Genomic DNA, 21,528 nt, shown 5'->3' on the forward strand with positions numbered 1-21,528 from the left:
CTTTCCATTTAGACACAACTGATGAGCTACAATCATTGGCTCTTTACTTCCATAACTTTAGTCAATACTGCCTTATGTTGGGGTGGCAGAGCAGAGGAAAATTATATTACTATCAATATATCAACATCTTAGCACTGATTCAAAACTTATTTTACCTTGGGGCTTCCCTGGTGGTGCAGTGCTTGAGAGTCCGCCTCCCGATGCAGGGGACACGGGTTCGTGCCCCGGTCCGGGAAGATCCCACATGCCGCGGAGCGGCTGGGCCCGTGAGCCATGGCCACTGAGCCTGTGTGTCCGGAGCCTGTGCTCCGCAATGGGAGAGGCCACAACAGTGAGAGGCCCGCATAAAAAACTTATTTTACCTAGAGTACAGTCTGGGCACCTTCTTAGATGGCAGCTTTCTTTGATCGCCTACCTTTTGTTCAAGGCTGTTTGTAACTAAATTTCATTTTGTATTTTTGTTTAACCCTTCAGTTCCCCCACTGACCTTGGGCATGTTTGAAATGGTCCCTGAAGCCCTTGCTCTTGGCAAATGGACGCTAGTTCTCTTACTTTCACACCTAACAGTGGAAGATTCTGCATAACTAGCTAGACCAATATATCCTAGTTATCTACTTCCAGGTTCATCTAGCCTTTGTTTTCCATGTTCTATGGTTTACATTTTTCCTACAGTCTATATTGGTCTGAATAAGATGCTCACATGATCCAAAATTCCCTACACATTTCTGAACACTTTGTATCAGAGAGCTGACTATGCTTTTGGGAGAGGCCAACCCTTGAATCAAATTATTTTCCAGTTCTTTTGTCTTCTTCACCAACGCAGTTCATAGAGCCAGGCAGATGTTTTTCATGACCAAAAGAAAAGATCCGTTTTAACGAATTTGACATTTTGTCCTTTCATATTTAATTCAAATAATAAAAATATGTATTTTTCCCCTAGACTGTAACTTCTTTGATACAAATAATTTTGTGTATAGGTTGTGCATTCCCTAAAACTTAGTATTGTTCTTTGCACTTAGTAGAGACTTAATAGCTAATGAATTTCTGTAATGCTACTTTAATATCATGGAATCTACTAGCACCTCTGGTCAAACGAAAGTCTATTTTTAATTTCCTACAACGTGCAGTTTACAAGTTACAGCTCTTCAGATTAATTCATTAATGTCTTTCAATGATAATGGAAACAGAGGATGGAGAATTCAAGATAACCAATAATTTTCCTAAGTATATGGCATACATTTTGTTGATTATGGTACACTCTGTTTTTACCTTGTTATTGTGGATATTAGTGATATCATATCCATTAGATATCATATATGTGAACATTAGATTTTTTAAAAGATATTTATTTAATAATTTTATTTAATTAATTAATTTATTTGGCTGCACTGGGTCTTCATCGCTACGCATGGGCTTTCTCTAGTTGCGGCAAGCAGGGGCTACTTTTCGTTGTGGTGTGTGGACTTCTCATTGTGGTGGCTTCTCTTGTTGTAGAGCACAGGCTCTCGGTGCACAGGCTTCAGTAGTTGTGGCTCGTCGGCTCTAGAGCGCAGGCTCAGTAGTTGTGGTGCACGGGCTTAGTTGCTCCACAGCATGTGGGATCTTCTGGGACCAGGGATCGAACCTGTGTTCCCTGCATTCACAGGCAGATTCTTAACCACTGCACCAACAGGGAAGTCCGTGAACATTAGATTTCTGATTTACTTATTTATTCAGCAAGTTGAAATACTGTCGTGCTATGTTCTGTTCCTCATTTATATCGCACACTACCTGAACTAAAGCTGGAGCTATACACAGATGTATGAATTTTCAAGTTTCTATAAGATGCATCTGGACTTATAAATAATGTATACAATTTTAAAAATACAGTTTAGAATGTAACTTGTATGACTCTCAAGGTATAATCAATTAGGAATAGTAGAGAGCCAAAATAAGATGTAAATACTTTACATTTTAACTGAATGATATAAACCTTAGGCACTAGCTAGTGGGTCACAAATTCTTACATGATTTTGTACAATAACTAGAAATTTAAATGGGCATATAGGGATAAGTGAATCAAGGTGTTCAATGTTAAGGGACTCCATTCTTACTGTTTTCCTTTTTTACCACTTTATAAAGTAAACAAATATATTTATTGGCTACCATAAAGGTTAGTTTCTTACATTTCTAAAGAATAAATTTATAATTGTTATTAGTATTTTAACTAATTAACTAATTAACACTGATATGTGTTAATTATTATATTAGTTTAAATTAATTAGTTAAAATACTAATATTAGTATTTTTAAATTAACATTTACTTTTTAAAATATTCCTTTAAAATAACTCCATTTTAAACATCTAAAAACCATTGTTTTTCTTAAACTATTCATTATCTATTTCTATAGTTTACTGTACTAGGCATGATACCACCTATTAGAGCAGGCATGACTTTGCCATCTAAAAATTTGAAATTAAAGTTAGAAATACCAATGTGGAGACACATAAAAAATTTTTAAAAATAAAATAAACCTGAAATGGCATTGAATAAAAGTAGGGTCTTTATTCTAAGTATCCCACAGATCTCCTTTTGCACCTTTCTTCCAGCTCTTCTCATCATTCATCCCCTACTATTTAAGTTTCTACCACATTTTATACTTCTGGAAGTTAAAACCTATGCTTGATTTACCTAGCATGAGGTATTGATAAAAGTAACCATATAGTAGGGGTCTGGAAATATTTTTCTAAGTAAATGACTTTTAAGTAAAAGAAGCCACACTTCTTGTGGGAAATGAATGACTGAATTCTCAGGAATATAAGATTTGTTTGTGTAAAAAGATAACCAGAGATTTTCTTTCCTTTTTTGAAGGTCTGCAGGAGAAACTTTAATCCAACTTTATTGGGTTTAATTAAAGAAAAGACATGAGTGTTTGGATGAGAACATATGGTGTGTACTGAGAACGAAGAGTAGAAGGCAAGCATGGTGGTTAGGAAAAAAGAAATAACTACATCTTAGGGCACCCAGGTGGATGGTTGAGGCATATAGTAAGAGGATCTGTAAATAGAATGAAAAACTATAAACTGAAAAAAAATCAAGATAAAGATTGAAGATAGCTTTGTTTTGTGTAATAATATTAAGGATTAAGGTGCTGTGCCAGAGTCTCCAAAACCACCCTGAGCCTTGATGATTCACATGAAGGATTCATAAGACTCAAGGCTGCCTTGACATCCTTATCAAGGATGTCAAGGGAAAGACATCCAGGGTGAAGTCCAGGAGAGATGAGGCACAAGCTTCCAGGTCTCCTCTCCCAGGAGAGTTACATGACAGACACACTTAATTCTCCCAGCAATGGTATGTAACAACACATGTGAAGTGTTGTCAAACACAGAAGCTCACCTGAGCCTTATGTCCAGGGGTTTTTAATGGGGTCAGTCATGTAGGCATGCAGCACCTGAATGACTGACCTCAGCTACTCAGACTTCAGTCCCCCTAGAGCAAAAACAGGTGTTGACTGTAAATTACCTCATTAACATAAACTATCTGATCAAAAGGGTACAGCATGGCCCATGTCCTCAGGCATACAAAAACAAGCACTCATCATAGATTACATTGTTAGCAAAAATTATCTGGTCAAATCAAACAGTATGGACCAAGGTCTCAGGCATACAAAAATACTCTATCATGCAGAATACTGCAAGGCTCAGAGTTCATTATCTAACAGCCAGATAAGGGCCAGTCCTGAAGATAAGCATTTCTTGGGAATGTGCAGAATCTGGGCAACCCAGACAGACACCTGCAGAACTAACTCTTTCATGCACAGGTGCCTTAAAAAGTGCCCGTAAATAGTAAAAGATACTGTGATATAATATCTAATATTAACAGAATAATTGGTGCCAGGTATTTTAGGTATTATTTTATTTAATTTTGAAATGTAAAGCACTACGTGTGTCCTAAACTATGAAAGAGGAAAAGCTAAATTTGGAGATAATGAAGAAAAATAAAAAAACAAGTTAAATAGAAAATATAAAATAAAGTGGCAGCAACAAAGTCAGATATATCAATAAATACAAACCACAATCAATATTAATGTGTTACATCACTAAAATCAAACAATCTTGGCTTGGATTAAAAAAACAAAATCAAACTCTATGGTCTATAAAGTAAATTCAATCAAGGCAAAATGACAGAGGAATATGGGGAAAAAAGGATAGAATGAGATCTAAGCAAGTGCTATAAAACAGAATCCAGGGAAAGTTATTTTTAAATAAATTAAGTTAAACTAAGAATAAGAAGAAATGATATTTCATATTGAAGATGAAAAAATTCACAAAGAGACTATAATGGTAATAAGCTTAATGTCCCTATATACAGGAAATACTGAAAGAAATACAAAAATTTGAAAAATCTGTTATTTGGAGGTGATAACAGGTCACTTTCAGGAAGCATATGAAATAGGCAAAAACTAAAAAAGGATAGTGGGACAGAGATTGCTATGTATTCACCAAACCTACTTTCTATTCCTCTTGGTCATAGAGCTGCACCATATTTAGCAAATTCCCCTGCAGGTTTACAAGACCAGGTAACTGAGACGTAGATGATGAAACGTGAGTGGCAGTGAGGTGAGCTACTTCCAGTCCTGGCTCAGACTAAATAAACTTCACTACAGCTCTCCACAAACTCTCTTCCTCTATCTTCTGATCAAATTCAGAGATTTTCAAAGCCATGCTCTTATCATTGCCTCCTCATATGACTCTGTTTTAATCAGCATTTATCGCTCACTTTCCTCATTTTCTTCACTGTTTTTAGTTAAGAAACAGTTGCTTCTTTCTACCTTGTAATTTCCCGCATTTCTGGAATCTCTCTATCCCTGTTTTCTCTGCTTACCAACAGCTCACCTCTTTGCTGTAGCACTTTGCTAGAGGCACCAAACAACAACAAAATCACAATGCTAACATACTTTCTGTCCTAAAGTACAAGTTCATCAGGTGTAATATCTGCTTTCCAATAAGTTACAAATGACTTTTGATTAAATATTTTCTACTGTGTAACTTGACATCCATCTTTCAATTCTCTGCAACAAGTTTCATCAACACCTACCACCTGTATAAGATGGAAAGAATTAAAAAAGGGAAATGTGAGTGGGCCAATTTATCTTAGGAAATAAAGAAACTATATCATGAATAGGAAGGAGTAATAAGCTCAGTGTCATACTTAATGTCCCAATAAAAAAGATTCAGCAGTAGGTAAATACCATGGTGATGAATTGGCCAGATATATCTAAGAGAAGCCAGTAACTGATTTCCCATATCTCAGGAGATGAATACTATAGATGGCCTATGAACTGTAATAGGACAATGACAAGACCCATAAGTTTTTAATAATGGTAGTGGGTTTGGTCAGTATATCCCAATTAATGTACAACAGGTTACATATTATCTAGCAAGTTCTTTACAACACCTTTTTAGAGACACAAAAAATTCAGACAATTAAAACCTATGAAAAAGAAAACATATTTTGAGATAAATAAAATGTTACTAATTTGTTATCTGAAGTTTATCTATCAAAGGGAAGCTTAGCCTGATGTTCAATGGTCAACTGAAAATTAAGATACTGTGAATTTCTGTGGGCTAAGAAAATAGACTTTCGCTTTTAGGGCTCATAAATTAGCTGCAAACATTGTAAGATAGCAAAGTGATATATTAAAATGTTAGGAATATATAATAAAAGCAGAGATGACAAAAATCCTAAGATAAGTATCACCAAGAATAACACAAACATTTGTTAACTTTATTAAACTATTTGTTGTTTAATTTTTAACAGTTACTTAATGTTTTTATTTATGTATGCTTTGTGTTCTGTATGAAAAGTCTGAATTTTAAAAAATCAGTTGTGAGATATCATAATTGCAGTGTAAATTTGAGGGAATATAATTAAGATAGTGAAATTTTACATTTTTTAGAAAAACTGAGTTTTGTAATTTTAATTATTATATATACATTTAATAAATTTATACTTAACAATTTGTGGTTGTTTACCTCTGTGCATAACAGTGCCTTGAAGAAGCTATCAACTCTTCCTAAATTGTACAATATGACTTTGCATCAAACTATAAGTAAATCTGCAAGAGCAGGAATCAGGCTGGTCACACTTTCTAACTATATACATTATTATTAAGACATAAGAAACAATATACAAACTAGTTTCACCCACTTGGAAACTAAGGGCTAGATAAATGTTCAACATACAAAAATCAAAATGTTTCCTGTATCCTAAAACTAATCAACAATAAAATGAAATGGAAGAGGGAACTTCCACATAGTTGAAGACAATGTGGCTACGTGTTTCCACACTTAAAAATATCTCCTCCAAAAACAATTTAAAAAAAAATAAACTAACCAAAAACCACCCCTTTAGCAATTTTGAAGTCAGAGAATGTTAAAACTTCACAATAACTGTAAGTAAATAAAGAAAAACTACTGAATCCCTTTATGTTGTCTCACATGCTCCTGTTCCACTGCAGAACTCTGGGGAGATGAAAGACACAATGACAAAAATTATGGAAGACTGTCTCAAAAATATGAATATCAATTAAAAGATTATTTTCAGATATATTTTAAACCAATTTAGATTATTTTGCTGTTTTCTTCAAAAACCACACAAATAAGACTTGTGACTGGTCTGTTCATATTTTCTATTTCTTCCTGGTTCAGTCTTGGAACTTTATACCTTTCAAAGAATTTGTTCATTTCTTCCAGGTTGTCATTTTATCGGCACAGAGGTGCTTGTACTAATCTCTTATGATGCTTTGTATTCCTGCAGTGTCTGTTGTCACTTCTCCTTTTTCATTTCTAATTTCATTGATTTGAGTCCTCTCCCTCTTTTTCTTGATGAGTCTGGCCAATGGCTTATCAATTTTGTTTATCTTGTCAAAGAACCAGCTTTTAGTTTTATTGATCTTTGCTATTGTTTTCTTCATTTCTATTTCATTTATTTCTGCTCTGATCTTTATGATTTCTTTCCTTCTACTAACTTTGGGTTTTGTTTGTTCTTCTTTCTCTAGCTCCTTTAGGTGTCAGTTTAGATTGTTTATTTGAGATTTTTCTTGTTTCTTACGGTATGCTTGTATTGCTATAAACTTCCATCTTAGAACTGCTTTTGCTGCATCCCATAGCTTTTGGATCATCATGTTTTCACTATAATTTGTCTCTAGGTAATTTTTGATTTCTTCAGTGATCTCTTGGTTATTTAGTAACTTATTGTTTAGCCTCCATGTGTTTGTGTTTTTTACCCCGTAACTGGTTTCTAACCTCATAGCACTGTGGTCGGAAAAGATGATTGATATGATTTCAATTTTCTTTTTTTTGTGTGTGTGTTACGCAGGCCTCTCACTGTTGTGGCCTCTCCCGCTGTGGAACACAGGCTCCGGATATGCAGGCTCAGCAGCCATGGCTCACGAGCCCAGCCAGTCTGCGGCATGTGGGATCCTCCCGGACCGGGGCACAAACCTGTGTTCCCTGCATTGGCAGGCAGACTCTCAACCACTGCGCCACCATGGAAGCCCTCAATTTTCTTATATTTACCAAGGCTTGATTTGTGACCAAAGATGTGATCTATCCTAGAGAACATTCTGTGTGCACTTGAGAAGAAAGTGTTATCTGTTGGTTTTGGATGGAATGTCCTTCCTATAAATATCAATTTAATCTATCTGGTATATTGTGTCATTTAAAGTTTGTGTTTCCATATTAATATTCTGTCTTGATGATCTGTCCGTTGGTGTAAGTGAGGTGTTAAAGTCCCCCACTATTATTGTTTTACTGTCGATTTCCTCTTATAGCTGTTAGCAGTTGCCTTATATATTGAGGTCCTTCTATGTTGGGTGCATATATAATTGTTATATCTTCTTCCTGGATTGATCCCTTGATCATTATGTAGGGTACTTCCTTGTCTCTTGTAATATCCTCTATTTTAAAATCTATTTTATCTGATGTGAGTATTGCTACTCCAGCTTTCTTTCATTTCCATTTGCACGGAATATCTTTTCCATTCCCTCACTTTCAGCCTGTATGTGTCCCTAGGCTTGAAGTGGGTCTCTTATAGACAGCATATAGATGGGTCTTGTTTTTGTATCCCTTCAGCGAGACTGTGTCTTTTGGTTGGAGCATTTAATCCATTCACGTTTAAGGTAATTATCTATATGTATGTTCCTATTAACAATTTCTTAATTGTTATGGGTCTGTTTTTGTAGGTCCTTTTCTTCTCTTGTGTTTCCCACTTAGAGAAGTTCCTTTAACATTTGTTGTAGAGCTGGTTTGGTGGTGCTGAATTCTCTTAGCTTTTGCTTGTCTGTAAAGCTTTTGATTTCTCCATCAAATCTGAATAAGATCCTTGCCGGGTAGAGTAATCTTGGTTGTAGGTTCTTCCCTTTCATCACTTGAAATAGAGCATGCCACTCCCTTCTAGCTTATAGAGTTTCTGCTGAGAAATCAGCTGTTTACCTGGGAGTTCCCTTGTATGTTACTTGTCATTTTTCCCTTGTTGTTTTCAATAATTTTTCTTTGTGTTTAATTTGTGTCAATTTGATTACTATGTGTCACAGCGTATTTATCCTGCCTGGGACTGTCTGTGCTTCCTGGACTTGGGTGGCTATTTCCTTTCCCATGTTAAGGAAGTTTTCGACTATAATCTATTCCAATGTTTTTTCGGGTCCTTTCTCTTTCTCTCTTCCTTCTGGGACCCCTATAATGTGAATGTTGTTGCATTTAATGTTGTCCCAGAGGTCTCTTAGGCTGTCTTCATTTCTTTTCATTCTTTATTCTGTTCTCCAGCAGTGAATTCCACCATTCTGTCTTCCAGGTCACTTATCCGTTTTTCTACCTCAGTTATTCTGCTATTGATTCCTTCTAGTGTATTTTTCATTTCAGTTATTGTATTGGTCATCTCTGTTCTTTAATTCCTCTAGGTGTTTGTTCTTTAATTCTTCTACATCTTTGTTAAACTTAATTTCTTTTTTTTTTTTTTTTTTTTTCGTGGTACGCGGGCCTCTCACTGTTGTGGCCTCTCCCATTGCGGAGCACAGGCTCCGGACGCGCAGGCTCAGCGGCCATGGCTCACGGGCCCAGCCACTCTGCGGCACGTGGGATCTTCCCGAACCGGGGCATGAACCCGTGACCCCTGCATCGGCAGGCGGACTCTCAACCACCGCACCACCAGGGAAGCCCTAAACTTAATTTCTTGCATCTTCTCAATCTTTGCCTCCATTCTTTTTCCGAGGTCCTGGATCATCTTCACTATCATTATTTTGAATTCTTTTTCTGGAAGGTTGCCTATCTCCACTTCATTTAGTTGTTTTTCTGGGGTTTTATCTTATTCCTTCATCTGGTAGAAAGTCCTCTGCCTTTTCATTTTGTCTATCTTTCTGTGAATGTGGTTTTCCTTCCACAGCTTGCAGAATTGTAGTTCTTCTTGTTTCTGCTGTGTGCCGTCTGGTGGATGAGGCTATCTCAAGATAAGGCTTCTTTAAAAACTTAGAGCTAGTATGAAATTAGACTTATGTCTTATGGTATTAAGGGTTGAATATGGGTACTTTTCATGTTCATTATGCTCCCTCAAACTTTTTTAAATTGAAATTAACCCACCCATTCATGTACATTTCTACTTTATTATTCACATAGAAAGCTGGTTGTAATTATTTGAATTTTCCCCTCATCCCAAATGCATGGTGACTCTTTCTGTCACCAGGAGATACTTCAGAGTTGATGATTTAAATGCTCCTTTATAATACGAAATTACATTTTATTATCATCACCATTTAGCTTTTCATCATTTTCCTTATTCTAGACTTGGAATCTGTAGGCTTCTGATTCACATGTTTCCACAATGCATGCTGCATCCTGACAGCCCCTACCACAAAGTTCAACATAAATATTTGTTTTAAAATGGCTAAGTCAGGCATTCTTATGTATTGAATTTTCTAAACTTGGATCACTTTTAGTGCTTGTAATGGTAAAGCAGCTGATTCATCACAACCTGATAGCAACACAGTTTTCAACAAAAACTTTGATTCCCTAAGTATCCATTTGGACCAAGCAAATCTAAAATTTCCTAAAAAATATGAATATTATTTATTTGAAAGATTTTAAGCTATGTTTTCATCCAAGTTAGACTATATTTCTATTTTCTTCCAAATCCATACAAATAAGACAAGGCCTCCTTTTATATACTTTGAATAATTTATTAAATTTTGTTGATGTTAATGCTAATGGGTTAAAATATTGCATAAAACTATAGACACAGCTCTGCATTTGTAGCACTTCTGACCAGTAAGATTTCCACTTTAACCTAAACATGAGGCTCTCCACCAGCAGATTCTGCCTGTCCTTTCCTCCTCATGCCAGAGTCTACAGTGGTCATTTCTTTAACTCTATCAGATCCTAGACCAGGCATTTGAACACAGAAGCCTCTGTTTTACACTTGAGGGAAACTGCTGAGAAGGATCTTTGCCAGAATGGCAAGAGAGAAAGCATCTGGCCACTGGTGCCCTGATTCTTATAAACCAGTATCCACTAGGAGTTGGCTAGAAGCTGTTTCTTTCAAATCTAATGCCATATGCAACAGTATGGATGAATCTGGAGGGCATTTGCTAAGTGAAATAAGCTAGTCACAAAAGAACAAATACCATACGTGTCTCTGTACATGAGGTATCTAAAGCTCACAGGAACAGAGAGTAGAATGCTGGTTGCCAGAGGCTGGAGGGAGGGATTAATGGGGAATTGGTTTTCAACAACATAAAGTTTCAGTTATGCAAGATGAATAAGTTCTAGAGAGGTGCTGTACAACATTGTGCCTATTACTTAACAATACTGCATTCTGTACTTAAAAATTTGTTGAGAAGGTACCTGTCATGTTAAATATTCTTACCCCCCAAAAAAACAAAAACAAAACCCTAATGGAAGTCTAAACCCTACGAGTTCCCTCTTGCATCGCAGCCTAATAAGTAAAACCTTCTGCTTCCTCTTCTTCCTCAGAAGTTTCTCACCATATGGATTGCAATGTGTCTTCTCTCAAACATAACTTCCCCTTGTTCCCTAACTGCTTACCTTCTCAAAACTTGCAACTTTGTTTTGTGTAACTCTCAGTCCACAGGTCAGAAATTTCCTATGTTCTCATTCTTTTTTCCCTAAATAGTCTCTCTACCTCCAAATGAATGTGAAACTTACCATAAAAATATCCCTTGCTTGATATGTTTGTCAGGTGCTCTGAGATGCAGACCCAAAGAAGTAAGCATGCAAAGATTTTATTAGAGGAAAGACTATGTGAAAGGAAAACGGGGAAAGAGCCAGGGAAGGCTGAGAGAACCAGTCAGGCAGTGATGCAGTTTGATCCTTAGTGAAGAAGAGGAGAGAAGGCTGAGTGGAAGCTGTGCAATGTAATAAACATTCAACAAAGTCATCAGGGAGTCCTTGAGCCCAAGTCTGTCCCTGCCTCCCCAGATTGGCCTACTTTAGTATTTCTGACACATTCATGTTGATAAGGTGAAGCTTAGAGGAGGTGTGTAAATGCTGTGATAGACTTTAAAGCTCAGAACCTGGGGCCCTTTGTCAATTATGCTCCAGGTAGTAGGAGATACACAAGGTGCATTACCATGGCTATCCATTCAACTATCTATTACCAGTCAGCTACCACCCTCTTTCTTTCTTCATTTTCATGCCCACATATATTCAACAAGGTTTCTTCATTCATTTCTCTAGTTCTCATGCTAACGCCTCACAGTACCTCATCCTGGCTTCTTCTCTGTAACCACTTCACAGAAAATGTTCTTATTAAATTCACCAATATATATTTGTCATTAAGCAAATGCAAAATTTTCAGTTCTTTTATTCAGTCTCTAAGCTGCAAACTGTAGAATACAACCTTCTTTTGAAAGATTTTTCTTTTCACTTTCATTTCTTTGCTAGTTTTTGACCTTTAAGTCTTATGATCCTTTTTGTTGATATCTGCTTCTCACTGAACTTTATACATTCAGCATTTTGTATTTACAGGTTCTGCATCTGTGGACTCTACCAACTGTAGATTGAAAATATTTTCTTTTTAAATTCCAGAAAGTTTCAAAAAGCAAAACTTGAATTTGCCATGCACCTGGCAACTATCTACACAGCATTTACATGGTACTAGGTATTATAAATTATCTAGAGATGATTTAAAGTATATGGGAGGATATGTGTAGGTTATATGCAAATACTATGCCATTTTACGTAAAGCACTTGAGCATCTGTGGAGTGGATTTTGGTGTCTGAGGGGAGTCCTGGAACCATTCCCCACTCATGGATAGCAAGGGAAAACTGTAGTTGATGTGTCTCAGATGGTCATTATCTCATCCTCCCAATCTCTGTATTCAATTACAATTGATATACCAATTAAACGGGAATTTAAATCGCAAGCCTACATCTTTCTCCCTGAGCTTCACATCTAGATATCCAAATGTACTTGGATACTCACATACATACCTCAGATGCAAATACAAAATGAATCGTTTCCTACCAAACTTTCTCCCATATTCTAAATCTATAATAATCATGCTAGCAGTGTTCCAAATGCCCAGGTTAGAAACTGGAACACCAATACATTCTCTTTATCCCTATAACTGCTATCTATATCCAATATAATGAGCACTGTTAAACCTAAGAATTGCTCCCCCACTGCCATTTCCCTATTTTAAGCCACCGTATTTATCATGAATTACTAAAAAATTACTCTTACTTTGTTCCCATCTTTATCCTTAAACATGTTAATGCATTATAGACTACAGAAAATTATTACATTAATTTATAACATTAATATTTTTCATGTTATATCATATCCAATCTACAAAATAAATAGATCAAATAACACAAGAACAGGATTTGGAAAATAAATATTCCAGCTCAAATTCTACCATTGACTAGCTAGGTAACTTGGGCACTCTGAATTTCAGTTTCATTCTTCTTAATGAAAAATGAACTAGATGAGATCAATACAGTCTAAACAGTGGGCCATATGCAAAACTAATTATGTGTCTATATCATGTTCATAATGGACACTAAACAACATGGCTAATATAATTTGAGAGTCTCTGCTATTTTGATATTTTAAGAAAGGATTTATATTACAGAAAGTGGTATAGCCCTCTAACCAGATTATTTTACTCCCTCACTCCAGTCCTTCCTTGATAATTCACTGTCTTCAAGGTAATATACAACATTTATTCAACACTGACATGCTCTCAAGATGCTGAGGCTCCAGGTCTTAGAACCCTATCGTGAGGAATTTGTACTGTCTGGTTCTACTGGGGAATGTTTCTCATGCCAAAGAATGGAAAAATTTATAAAAGCAAGTTAGGGTTTAATATTGTATTTATCTGTGAATTTCATGATATAACATCCTATCCACTAAAGAACAAATATAGGCATAGGGATTTTATATAAGGTAAAAAAACTTCCAGAAAGGATCAGGAGAGAAAAACACTATTGTTTTTTTATCATTAGTGATATATCAAAAGAATCTAGACTAACCCATTAATCCTGTCACACTTACCACATTTTTCTCTTTGTATTTATTTTTTAAGCTATTAAATGGTTCCACTAGCATCAGAGAATTGAGGCTCAGGTTTGAAGGAATCCATCAGACACTCAGAAAACAATGACTAAAATTTATAACTTCTGCTGATGTTTCAGAAGAGAGAAGATTGGAAGTCCTAAAGAAAGAAATATTGCTCTAGCTGTTGAGGTCAGTCCCCAACTCACTAATTACATCCAGGACATTGAAGATGATCCAATAAATCTCTGTTTTTTCATATGATTCCTTATAATAGATCACAGTCTTTCAAAATATCAAAGGGTTTAGCAAACAATCACTGCAGTTAAACTCACCCTCTTCTCTTTTAAATATTAAAGAAAAAAAATAAATGGGTCAGTGAGATTGCTACCAGATTAATCTTAAAGCAACAACATTGGCACCTTATACTACTTCTTTTCGCAGTAAGCGATCAGGACTACACATCTGTATGGTTAAGTGATTAGTTTTAGAATTAAGGAATAAAATCCTATTCACATAAAATTCTCTAACAGTGACTACTTTATATAGTTTTATGATCCCTATTATTTGATATGAAAACAATAATAGTGGAGGAAAATGCTTTTCAGTATTCAACACTCATATCTTGGACATTTTTTTTTACATCATTTGTAACATGATTTGCAAAAGTGAATAAAAAACATTTTGACAGAAGGGTACAAGAGTTATAGGAAAATAAGCACAATCAAAGGGAAATGTCACATGCCTTTTCTATGTCAACCCAAAAATTATTACTGCAAGCATATCCTGAAAATGATATCTCTTTTCATTTACGAAATATTTTATCTTAGTGCCAGTGTCATTTCCAGAAGTGACTCAAGGACACATTTCACTCTTGAATCTTTTTCATCTTATACCTGTGACCCTTCATGTACATTGAATAAAAAGACTAAATGGATTAGGACTTCACTATCAATATAATATGGCCATGTTAAAAATAATCTTCCTCCATCAAATCCTGCTCCTTAAATCGGTTCCTTTTAATCAGTTAAAATCATTTGGTATTATGGGGCCTGTGTTTATACACTAATATATATCTTTTGAGGGAAGGAGAAAAAGGAAATAAAATGATAAGCACTTGGAATAGGAATGTGTGTCAATATAATGGGAAAAAAGGGCCAATATCTAATATGTAAATGTAATCAAATCACATGCATACAATACAAAGTTATTTTGTATTGTGGAAAAAGGACATATGAATTCAGACAATGTGGGTTGATTCTGACTTTTGTTACCTAATGTGCATGATCCTCACATATCACTTAACACCTGATATGTAGAATGAGGATGAAATACGTAACTCAAAGGATTTGGGTAAAGGTTAAATGAGCGACCTAAGAGCTAGACACATGCTAGGTACACAATGATGGTGCTATATTAACAAACTCCTATTGTTTCCATGCAAACTTCTCACCCTTCTTCTATAAAGTCCCAAATGTATCTCTATATCCAAACATAACCCTTCTTATACTTTACACTTCATAGTATCCAAATAGGTACACATTGTAAACAAGAATAAGAGATTGAAAGCAACTGATACAATTTGGAAAACTGTATCTGCATATCTATAAAAGGGTATTTTATTATAGAATTTTATTTTCAAAGCAGGAATAAAGTATTGTTTTTCTATGTGTGTCTCCAAAGTATTTTAATTCTTCCATGGCTCTTTTATTTTCCTTTCTGGTTTCCTTTGTAATTGTCTGCCTCCTCTTTGGTCAAGGCCACCGGAGACTGAATTATACTGTTTCATCTTGCAGGGGATCCACACTCAATTTTTAAGAGCTGCCTGTTTGTTTCTTGCTAGAGTGGCAGGGGTCTTCTCAGGCTGTTACTATACCACCAACAGTGACTGCATAGCATGATCTGTTTTCCCTGCTCATAGAAATTAGATTTTTCTCCCATTTTATGTATAATTTTACACAGTTTACATGCCATCTTTAAACCCATGAAAATATATTCATGAAATAATATCATGCTTAACTAAAAAACAACAGCACGGTTTGTACTTTAAGTATGCACCTCACAGAACAGGGCAATTTTCAGCAGTCATCTTTGAATTACACATCAAGGAGTCTTCTTTGTTAGAGATCTTTCATTAGTAAATACTGTTCCACTGCAACCTGAACTGTTTCTTGCACAGTTTGCATAGATATTGAGTCTCTATTATGCATTAATGAAAAAAAGAAAGCACTAGCTATTCAGAAAGATTAATCAGTGGCAGCATCACATGTAACAACAGCTTTTTCTGCTGTTGATGTCTGTAAAGGGTTTGCTATAGGCCAAACACAGGATCGTTCTTAACGTTTACAACAATGTAGTAAACTGACTTCTGAAGAAATGGGCAATGAAAAGAGGAGTCAGAGAAGAAAACGATGAAACAGCTGGTTTCTCTGTGGATGGAATTTGTCTCCTCCAAGATACTTTTTCCTCACACAGACATATATATTACTGTCATTACTGTCAGCTCATGAAAACCTTAGCCTCCAAGAGGCTTACGTCATTACATATAACAAACTATACAAAAACTGTGTACTTCCATTTACTATCAACAAGCAATTAGGGAATAAAATTTATTCAAAATAAAAATATAGCATTGAAAAACCATAAATTTTGTAGATAGGAATATAATGAAAGTTTTTTACATCTCTACTTAGAAAACTGCATTATGTTACTGAGGAAATTTTAAGAAGGTATAAATAGTTGATGTTCATGCATTGAAGACTCAACTGCGTAAAGATATCAAGTCCTCTCAAATTGACCTATAGATTAATATAATCCCAACTCAATTTTAGAATTTTTAAAAATAAATTAGCAAGTAGAATCTAAAATGTATATACAAATTCCATGGGTCTGGACTAGACAGTAAGATATTGAAGAAAAAGAACAAAACTAGAGAACTTTTCCTACCAGACATCAAGATTTCTTACAAAGGTTTCACTAAAGCACTGTGGTAATGTCACGAGGCTATCTAGAGACATAATCAGCATGGAAAGTTCAGAAACACACCCACACATTTATGGACACTGGGCTTCTGACAAAGTTGGTCCCATAAAGCAGTGGGAGAATGACAGTCATTTCAATAAATTAAACTGAGTTAAAGAGCCATTAAAAAAATAATCTTGATCCTCTCCTCCCAGAATCCACAAAAAAATCACCTCCAGGTGGATTATAGATTGACATATGACAGGTAAAACAATAAAGATTCTAGAAGATAACATAGACAAATACCTTTATGATGATTTTTAAACAGAGGATTATGAATATTTGGTTAATGGGCCTAATTAAATTTAAAAACTTTATCTATCCAAAGACAACATCAAAACATTCAAAGACAAGCCACAGATTGAAGATATATACAGATAATATTAACAAAGGACTTGTATCCAGAATATATAGAAATGCCTATAAATCAAGAAAAAGAAATAAGCTGTCATTACAAATGAGTAAAAGACATACAGTACCTGGGTACTTCACAAGATAAGATATTCAAATACAATTATGAATTGTATAATTCAATTATACAATTCAATTATATTTGACACTATTATGAAAAGTTGTTAGATCTCATGAGTCACATGGAAATAAAAATTAAAACTGCAATGAGGCTTCCCTGGTGGTGCAGTGGTTGAGAATCCGCCTGCCGATGCAGGGGACACGGGTTCGTGCCCCGGTCCGGGAAGATCCCACATGCCGCGGAGCAGCTGGGCCCGTGAGCCACGGCTGCTGAGCCTGCGCGTCCGGAGCCTGTGCTCCGCAATGGGAGAGACTGCAACAGTGAGAGGCCCGCGTACCGCAAAAAAAAAAAAAAAAAAAAAAAAAAAATCACACATCTCTATAATGGCTAAATAATAAAAAACCAAAAACTACTGCTGTACTATCCCATGTATATGATGATTAAAAACAGAAAAACTTATTCCTGGAATACAAAGTTACCTTAAGGAAAGGCAGGATGGGTTGCGACTGGGATGGTGCAAGAGCAGAGCTATTGAGGGCAGAGACAGGGTTTTGTTTTGTTTTGCTTTTCTTAATCTGGGAAGTGGTTACAATTCTATGTACACTTTGTGAAATGCACTGGGCTGAATACTCATGATATATGCAGTTTTCTATATATATGTTATACTTCAATTTAGATGTTTATTTTAAACACTGAGAAAATAAAAGGAGAGGAATAATGACAACTCTATTTTTTCCTTTTATAAAATCACTCTATTGAAGTATGATTGACAAACAAAAAGCTGTACATATTTAATGTATACAACTTGATGAATTTGGAGATAAGTATATACCCTTGAAACCATCACCAAAATCTATGCCATAAATATACATACATCACCTCTAAAAGTTTTCTTCTGCCCTCTTTATTCCTAATTTTTCTCAAGAAATTTTCTGTTAAGGGACATAGAGAAATGAAATAACATGGTAAAGTAAGTTAATTTTCAGAAGTGTATTTCTTAAAGATATTCAAAATAATAACATAGTCACATATTGCTGGAAATAAAATATACATAGGAAAAAAATAATGCAGGAGGAAGGAGAAATGTTGGATTGCCCCTGACCTGAGAGAATAAGGAAATGGGACCTGAGACAAGTAGACAGTTTGGTTATAGGTAGGAATGCAGGTATTTCCTCCATATTACCAGTGTGAAATCACACTGTAGATCTTTCACCCTCAAATGTATCTAAACATGTCTTCCTGTTACTATAACTTCAATGTGTACTATTCTCCTGAGGAAATGATTTTCTGAGTTTACGACCTGCTGTGTAATATACTGTAGTAAATATTGTAATAAATTAGCCTCTTCCATGTTTTGAGATCCCATCTCAATAATTTTAAATTATAGGACTCACCCACATTTCTGTTGCGTTGCCATTTCAGAGACTAGAGTCCTCATCTTTCCACCCTGTTCTCATTGGAGAGTCATCCCCTTCTCATTACTACTATGCCTTTCTTGATTTTAGCTTATCATCTCTGTATACTTTCCAGCTCCATTCTATGTACTTTGATAAGATCTAAACAACTCCAGGTGCAGCTGCATCCTGATATTGCACATTTTTTTAAAGAGCATTGTGTTTATTTTAAATAAGTTTTTGACAGTGTTAATATATGGGTCCCCCAATTATTTTTCTTTTTAAATACAGAAGCACGTTGAATTGGATATTTTTAACCTATTTACTTTTTGCCAGGTTACCACAAATGGGTGGTTAAGAGATGAGTAGAGTAACAGAAGTATTATTTTATAAAAATACTACCGTATTATATTGGTCCATATTGTGTTCATCTTCACGCTCTTCATGTGCTCAAAAATATTTATAGATCACCAATCAATAAATAATAAGTCTCAATGGTATAGTATAGTGTTTTCACAACTTGACTAATCGCTTGAAACTCTGTGGGTGCATTACAGCTGCAGGTTCCTGAGTCTTACAGAGAACTGCTGAACCATAATCTCCAGAGACTGAGAATCAACACTTCAACAAACACTTTATATGGTTTTAATTATTAGTTTTTTTAGAAACACTGGATTTTGAAGACTATTGTGATCTTGGTTTGTATGATCATTGGAAAATTTTGTGGTAAAAAAATCTAAACTATAAATATAAATACCTTCAGTAGATATTTTGAAACATTGAATAATTATCATCCCAGATCAAAAGTCTCCAAAATTTTTACATCTCATTCTCATAAAATACCTCTTCTCCATTAGATTCCAAAGCACCTCTCATTTCTTCCTACTCTCGTACACAATTTCTGACCTTTTTCTCTCATTATTGCTTAAGGAATTCCTTCCTCTCTGCACATCCTTTCCTTTCGATACTAGTAAGGTTTCTTTCAACAAAGCATGAATTCCCTCACCTACAGTAAGCATTATGAGTTGCCTACCAAGTACTTTACCTCTTTATTCCTAAGAGAATCTGATTTTATTCAAGTTACTGTTTCTCTTCGACTTAACTAGGGCAAAACTAACTCTAGCCTAACTCCATAGTTATTTCATTATTCAGTGAATTAACACATGGCAGACTGCTGCCAACTCTTACTGGTTCAGGAGTATGTACTCTAAGATGGCCCATTAGGACCAAATCATAGAACTTCCATTCTATGCTTTGGGATGTACTTCTGTCCTCCAGTCCTACTCTTTCTACCTCAGATATGAATAAGGTAGCCTGATGTTGCAGCTGCTGCCAGTGGCTATATGTGAGGAAGGGAGCAGGATGAGTATAAAACAACCTCTTCAAGGAGAACTGACGTAGGAGAGTCAGAGCAATGTGGAGTTAAAGCCCTGATGTATTAGGTTTGCAGGATCAGTAATTGCTGACTTCTTATGTAAGACAAATTCCCTTGTCATTTAATTGGTTTGAGTTTTTGTCTCTACAGACATTTTAATCTTTTTTCTTTTTTGTGTCCATTTTCTTTTATTTAATATACTGTTTTTGAGATTTAGCCATGTTGCTGTATATGTCAAAAGTCTGTTTTTTTAAAATTAATTTATATTAGAGTATAGCTGCTTTACAATGTTGTGTTACTTTCTGTTGTACAGCAAAGTGAATTGTTATACACACACATATATATATACGCTTATATATATCCCTCTTTTTTAGATTTCCTTCCCCTTTAGGTCACCACAGAGCATTGAGTAGAGTTCCCTGTGCTATACAGTAGGTTCTGATTAGATATCTATTTTATACATAGTCAATCCCGATCTCCCAATTCATCCCATACCCCCTTCCCCACCCCCCTTGGTATCTGTAAATTTGTTCTCTACATCTGTCTCTATTTTTGCTTTGCAAATAAGTTCATTTGTACCATTTTTCTAGATTCCACATATAAGCAATATTATATGATATTTATTTTTCTGACTTATTTGACTCTGTATGACAGTCTCTAGGTCTATCCACGTCTCTGCAAGTGGCATTATTTCATTCCTTTCTATGGCTGAATAATATTCCATTGTATATATGTGCCATATCTTATTTATCCATCCTCTGTCGATGGACATCTAGGCTGCTTCCATGTCCTAGCCATTGTAAATAGTGCTGCAAAGAACATTGGGGTGCATGTATCTTTTTGAATTACGGTTTTCTCCGGGTATATGCCCAGGAGTGGGATTGCTGGGTCATGTGGTAGTTCTATTTTTAGTTTTTTGAGGAAACTCCATACTGTTCTCCATTGTGGCTGTATCAATTTACGTTCCCACCAACAGTGTGGAATCTTTTCTTCACATCCTCTCCAGGATTTATTGTTTGCAGATTTTTTTTGATGATGGTCATTCTGACCGGTGTGAGGTGATACCTCATTGTAGTTTTGATTTGCATTTCTCTAATGATTAGTGATGCTGAGCATCTTTTCATGTGTTTGTTGGCCATCTCTCCAGACATTTTTATTTATTTTTTATTATTTTTATTTTATTATTTTTTTTTTTCTGCGGTACGCGGGCCTCTCACTGTTGTGGCCTCTCCCACTGCGGAGCACAGGCTCCGGACGCGCAGGCTCAGCGGCCATGGCTCACGGGCCCAGCCGCTCCGCGGCAAGTGGGATCTTCCCAGACCGGGGCACGAACCCGTGTCCCCTGCATCGGCAGGCGGACTCTCAACCACTGCGCCACCAGGGAAGCCCCCTCTCCAGACATTTTAAAATGAATCTTCTTACTCACATGACTTCAGTAGGTCAATAAAATTACTTAATTCATGATGTCTGTCCAGAACTTGTCCTTGATCATTGGATGTGCGTGTTGTACTTGCAGTTTAACATGTATACCTGAATATTTAATATATTTTTCCATGTCATCTTATTACAAAAAACCAAATGTATCATCTTTAATCCCACATCATCTTTACTGCTGTGGGATTCAGTAAACACACATATAAGATTTTTGTAACCTCTCACAATCATTATCATCATCCAGCTAGTCATTAAAAAGGTGCTCTTGATCCCTCCCTCT

Source organism: Kogia breviceps, chromosome 9 (assembly GCF_026419965.1).
Source record: "Kogia breviceps isolate mKogBre1 chromosome 9, mKogBre1 haplotype 1, whole genome shotgun sequence".
Classification (NCBI taxonomy): domain Eukaryota; kingdom Metazoa; phylum Chordata; class Mammalia; order Artiodactyla; family Physeteridae; genus Kogia; species Kogia breviceps.